This window comes from Coffea arabica, chromosome 6c (genome assembly GCF_036785885.1).
Source record: "Coffea arabica cultivar ET-39 chromosome 6c, Coffea Arabica ET-39 HiFi, whole genome shotgun sequence".
NCBI lineage: Eukaryota > Viridiplantae > Streptophyta > Magnoliopsida > Gentianales > Rubiaceae > Coffea > Coffea arabica.
The window spans coordinates 49,232,774-49,239,410 of NC_092320.1; positions in this window are offsets into that span (position 1 = coordinate 49,232,774).

Consider the following 6,637-nt stretch of genomic DNA (forward strand, 5'->3'; position numbering starts at 1 on the left):
CATTTCCATTTAGGGATCTCTAAAGGCTGTAACAGACCTGACAGTTTTTGATGCTCAGCTTTCACCTGCTGGCACATAAGACACTTTTGTACAAATTGGGCAATCTCCGCCTTCATATTATCCCACCAATAAAGACTTTTGAGATCTTGGTACATCTTATTACTCCCTGGGTGCACCGTATACCTAGAGCGGTGAGATTCCTCCAAAATCTCCCTCTTTAACTCCTCATCCCTAGGTACAACGACACGATTTCGGAACTTTAAGATTCCATCAGGACCTAGGTTAAAGTTAGGCAACTCCCCTTTCTTCACTTTTTCCACCCACTTTTGCACCATTGGGTCCTTCACTTGGCCCTCTCTAATCCGATCCAACAGTGTCGATTTCACCTCAATATTTTCAAAAACCACCATTTTTTATTCCAGACAAGGTTTCCACTCACATACATCTTCTAACAAGCTCCACTCTCCCACCATGGAACTTGCTAGTTGAGCCTTTCGACTTAAAGCATCTGCTACAACGTTGGCCTTTCCGGGATGATAGTTAATCGTACAATCATAATCTTTTAAGAACTCCATCCACCGACGTTGTCTTAGATTTAGCTCCTTCTGAGAAAATAGATACTTAAGGCTCTAGTGATCTGTATATACCTCGAAAGTCACACCGTATAGATAATGTCGCCATTTTTTCAAAGCAAACACAACAGCTGCAAGCTCCAAGCCATGGGTTGGATAGTTGTGCTCATGAGGTTTTAATTTCCGAGATGCATAGGCAATCACATTCCTATTTTGCATCAACACGCACCCTAACCTCTCTCTCGAAGCATCGGTATAAACCGTGTAGCTATCGTTCCCATTGGGCAAAGCTAACACTGGGGCCATGGTCAATTGTTTCTTAAGCTCTTGGAAACTACTCTCACACTTAACATCCCAAATGTACTTTCCTTGTTTTTTTGTCAAGTTAGTTAAGGGTCCCGCAATGATCGAGAAGTTCTTTATAAGTCGGCGGTAGTACCCTGCTAAACCTAGAAAACTTCGCACCTCTGTGGGATTCTCTGGCCGCTTCCATTTGGCTACAGCTTCCACTTTCGCCGGGTCTACAGCAAGCCCATCTTTTGAAATTAGATGACCTAGGAACGCCACTTTTTCCAGCCAAAATTTACACTTGCTGAACTTAGCAAACAATTGGTGCTCTCTTAGGGTTTGCAACACTATTCGCAAGTGTTGTTCATGCTCTTCTCTTGATTTCGAATATACTACGATATCATCAATAAACACCACTACAAACCTATCCAAGTAAGGTTTAAACACTCGATAAATTAAATCCATGAATGCTGTTGGGGCATTGGTTAAGCCAAAAGGCATCACTGCAAACTCAAAATGCCCATATTGAGTATTAAACGCCGTTTTTGGTACATCCTCCTTTCTAATTCTCAATTGATAGTACCCTTGTCGAAGATCCGATTTAGAAAATACCACAGCCCCTTGCAATTGATCAAACAACTCATCGATGTGGGGCAAAGGATATTTATTCTTAACAGTTACTGCATTCAACCCTCAATAATCAATGCATAACCTTAAACTCCCGTCCTTCTTCTTAACAAATAGCATGGGAGCTCCCCACGGGGACTCACTCTCATGTATCAACCCCCGTTCTAGCAAATCTTGCAATTGCACTTTTAACTACTTAAACTCAGCGGGTGCCATTCGATAAGGGTTTTCGAAATGGGAGTAATCTCGGGTACTAGATCAACCTTAAATTCAATCTCCCTTTCAGGTGGCAGTGACCCCAACTGTGACAGTCCCACCTCCCCCTAAGGCGAACCAAAGGGTTCGGCAGACCACCTGTGTGACAGCCCCACCTTATCCTAAGGCGAACCAAAGGGTTCGGCGGACCGCCTGCCCAACTCTCGCCAGGACTAACGGTTCGGTATAGAACGAGCTAATACATCCCGAAACTTACCAACGCGGGTAAAAAAATAAATAAATAAAAATTAAAATCGAAGTCGGCTATGAATAGTAACCGACCCGTCAGAACCCAACGAAATACCAAGCAAACATTCCCATCTTGAAACTTAGCATTTACAAGCCAAAGTGGCATACAAAAGTATTCAAAAGTGGATAAATGTCTGGTTTGCCAAGTCAAAAGGAAAACAGTTCCCAAAAGTACATGTAGGACTTTAATACATGAGCTATACAAAAGATATGTTCAACTAGATCAATTTGGCAGCCATATGTCAAATCCAGTCCAACAGTATTTATTTTCCTGTAAGGAAAACAAAAGGAACAGAAAGGGGTGAGCTTGCGCTCAATGAGGTACCAAACATATAGCAGAAAAATCATGGCATTTCACATTTAACAAATCAGATACACATGCCAGATGTAAAGTAAAGTAACTAATGATTCACATAGGAAGGATACAGGTGGCTCTCAGGAGCCAAATTTCCAGCGCAGTACTTGATCCAAACCGGTTGACTCTCCGTCAACGTATATAGAACCAACGCGTCCGTAGACCCATTTCACACCGAATTCCGTCCACCAAACACCCCTTTACCGGGCCCGCTCACCTCAAACGAACAAAATGGTAATACTCGAGTATACCCGGAATCAAGGGTCTCAATACCCAAAATCCCCGAACAGACCACCGTGGTTCGTTATCTAATCGTCCAGGCCCTTGCCGGCCCGACTCGAATAATTTAGCCACAGGACTGAGCTCATAGGTCATAGAAATCCGAACAGATGCAGACACAGATAACAGATTCAAATTTTGCATGGTAAATTGGCATATGAACAGACAAGAGAACGAGTGTGATAAAGCACACCCTCGTCTCAAACAAATAAATAGATTGCAGAGCAGAAATCAAGTTAAACAACAATGGAGGGGAGTGGTACACTCACCGGCTCAACTTCAAAAGTTTTTACTTCAGATTGGCCTTAATCGCCAAGAAACCCTAAAATAATCAAAATAAACCAATTGAAGGTTTCACATCCATAATCGAATAAACGGAATGCACAAATGAGGCTCGGCTACACGTCGTACGCCTTGCCAAAGAAATACTAATGCGAGGGTGGAAAACATGATTTTCTTGGAAACGAAAAGGTAACATGAAGACTTAGGCGCAAACAACCCCAAAAGCCTTTCATTTCCACCAAAAGGCAAATCCAACTTAAAGGAACCAAACGGCCTAGAAAATCGGGCAGCACCTCCCCTAAAATTCTTACTTTTCCAGCCATTAAGGCTTCATTATTTCCTCAAATCATTCCCAACATTTCACACAAAAGTCATCTCATTTCCCACAAGCCGTTCACTAGGCTCAAAGTAGCACAAGTACAAAAGTTAGCTAGGAAATGACCGGAATGAAAGTAAGCCTTAAAACATGCAAACAAGTATAATGAGACTCGATAACTAATCATAAATCAATGCCAAATATGACCCCAATAGGGTTCCATAAACATATACAAACATTAGAGAAAACCAAAAACTTCGGAAATGCAATTAGCTTTGGCCTTGAAAAAACAGTTTTTTGACCTCTTTTTACGGTAATGGCACCAAATGCCCTATGATTATCGGATGAAGGTGTAAGACCCACCATTTCGAAACTAAAAGACAGGGTTACAACATCACAGAAGGTCACTCAACCCAGTTTTGAGTGCAAACAGGTCAAAGATGCAAGATACCACATCAAAAATGTAAAACAGATTCACCAAAATGCATTCTAGCGGAAACATCATAACTCAGGCTCTACAAGTCCAAATCCAGAAATTCCAAAACCAACTGAAAGCTACGAAACAGGGATAAATTTCATCAGAAGGCCTCAACAACCAATTCGGAAGCAATCCAGACCAAAACACCCAATTACAGTCGCAAATCTCAATTTCGGGGAAAACCAGAACAGCAATAGTAAATTTGACTTATCTCACTCTACACTATTCTGATTGACCTGAAATTTTGTAGGCACCTATAAAATATCATTCCCTACAACTTTCATGTTTTGAGCTAAGGCCAATTCGGCCTCTATCTATGACCTAAAATTTCGGACAGAATGAAGAACCAAGGAACCCTAATTTTCCAGATTTCTTTCAAAACAGAAATTACTTGCAATCTTCCACTTTTTCCACCTTCTAGAATCATTATATACCATTTCCAATCATCATATATAGCCACACAATCATGTTCATATTAAAACAGAAAAATCCCCAAAAATAATAAAACTTCATCATTTCAACCACAAATCAAGAAATAATCCATAAACTTGCATCTTCTACTTTCACTAAGCATGATTTAAGCATCAATTAAAGGAGGGGGGTAGTTCTTCACAACTTACCTTTAAAACAAGAGAGAGAGAGCTATTGACCACCTTAACTTTCCAAACAACTCCACAAATCCACTTACTAACTTTAATTGAAGAGGTTTTATGGAGTAATTTCAAGGTTGGATGGTTAGTTTTGATGATTTGGAGCAAGATTGAAGTGTTTTCTTCCTTGTACTTGGAATAAGAAAGAGAGAAAGAAAGCTTGAGAGGGCCGGCTCTTCTTGAAGAGATTTGGAAGATATTTGGGTCATTTTTGGTTATTTAAGTCAATGGTAAGAAAGTCTTAAGGTAGCCCAATCAAATGGTGACACTTGTCACCTAATTTAATGCAAGTCTATCACTTTGTTTCCTCTCACATCAATCCAAATTTGCAACCTCTAAATATCTCATAACACCCGATAAATTAATTCCAGTGTCCAAAACTTAATTTAGTTGGCCGAATTTTTCCAAACTTTTCGCACCAGTGGGTCCCACGTCCGGTATACGCTCTTAATTTCTCAAAATCCATTCCATACTAGAAAAATCATCAAAAAATTATATCTGCTCCTTAAAATTATCTAGAAAAAATTTTCTAATCACGAAAATGCAGAAAACAAGTCATGAAAAATTCTAAAATCTAGAAAATGAAAATTACGGGTTCTCACAACCTGCCCAGCTCTCGCCGGGACTCAGGCGTTCACTCAAACAAATCCGAAATAAAACCACAAGAAAGAGTATAACAACAATCCAAAACTTAAAGTGACACCTATATACATTGCTATCTCCAACGGGAGTACAAACATCGAATATACAAAGGTTCTCATTTCTTCATACAACCAGCCCGTGCCAAGCACTAGGGCGAGAACATTACAAAATCAATGAACTAGACTAGGCTAGTCGATACCAAGCTCTTGTTCTTGCTCGCCTTCCCCTGTTAAGGAAAACAAAACTAAAGGAATGAGGTAAAAGCTTAGTGAGGTTCCGAACACATAATCAAACATTCAATTCAATACATTAAACATAGAGTATCAATAATTCAGGAAACATTTACAATGGAAAGCGATAGTAACACATTCATTAAAAGGATACGGGCTCACATGGAGCTATTCGTTCATTCGTTCGTTCGTTCTCCTGTCATTCCCCTTATTCCTCCGATTATTTGAAAATGCATTTTTGTATGTAAAACCCTCGTTCGTTCATTCCATTTCACTCCCATCCGGACGTTGGCCGGACTCCACCCGACAACAAGGTAATACTCGAGTATACCAACGTTCACACCCAGGGTCACCATATCAACCGACCGAGTCCGCTTCTGGCTCAAGTCAATCGGTAACGAAGGGCAGGGCCCAATTCAGTCAAAAGGCTTACATCATGCGCAACTAATGTATCAACCATTAAATCATTGAAAATTTCACGTTTCATTTAGGTCGAGTGCGATAAAGTACACGCTCGCCTAGAAAATTCGTTTTGGAAATCATTGAAAACACTTAACACATTATCAAACAACAACAACAAGTCATGAAGTTAAGGAGAATATAACAAACAAGGAACACTCACCTATTTAAGCAAAATAATGTCCAAAGTTTCCTTCCGAATACACCCTCAATCATCAAGGTATCCTAATAATCAAACGAACACATTATGCTTCAACCATCAAAGATGTAAGTGAGTCAAAGACAAGTCAAATACGTACTAGTACAAAGTATAAATATGGTTTTGGTAGTGAAAAGAGTACATTGAAACCAAAGGACATAAGTAAAAAATTTGTAAAACTTAAACTCACTTGTAAAACTTTAAAATCGCTATTTGAGTCGAAGTGACAAAAAAAACGGAAATACCCTAGATGGTTCACGTGGTATTCGCTCTCAAGCCTTACTCAAGTCGCAAGTGTATCGACCTAGTTCTCAAGCGTAAAAGGGGAAACCCTAATTCACTCTAACTTGAAAACGAAAAGGGAAAACCTTTACTTTCATGTTCATTTGCACTTATTGTGGTGTGATTGGGTGTTAGGGCTATTATAAAATCATAATTTCCAAATAAAAGGGGAATTTTAAGAAAACGTGAGGGGTTTTACAATTCCATAAATTGAATTTAGGGTTTCAGTTAAAATATGAGAAATTTGAGAAAACGGTCAGTCACAAGTGAAACTAGGGTTTTGATTAGACTTTTAGGGTTTCTAGTCTTTTAAAATAAAACAAGGTTTTAAACCAAATCCAAAGAAATAACTTTAGTTTCTTCTTTAAAACAAAATAATGTTTTTAAAATAAAAATAAACTGAAGAAACCGTAATATCCTGTTTGAGACTAAACAAAAGATGATCCTAAAAGTTGGGGTATCACACCAACTCCT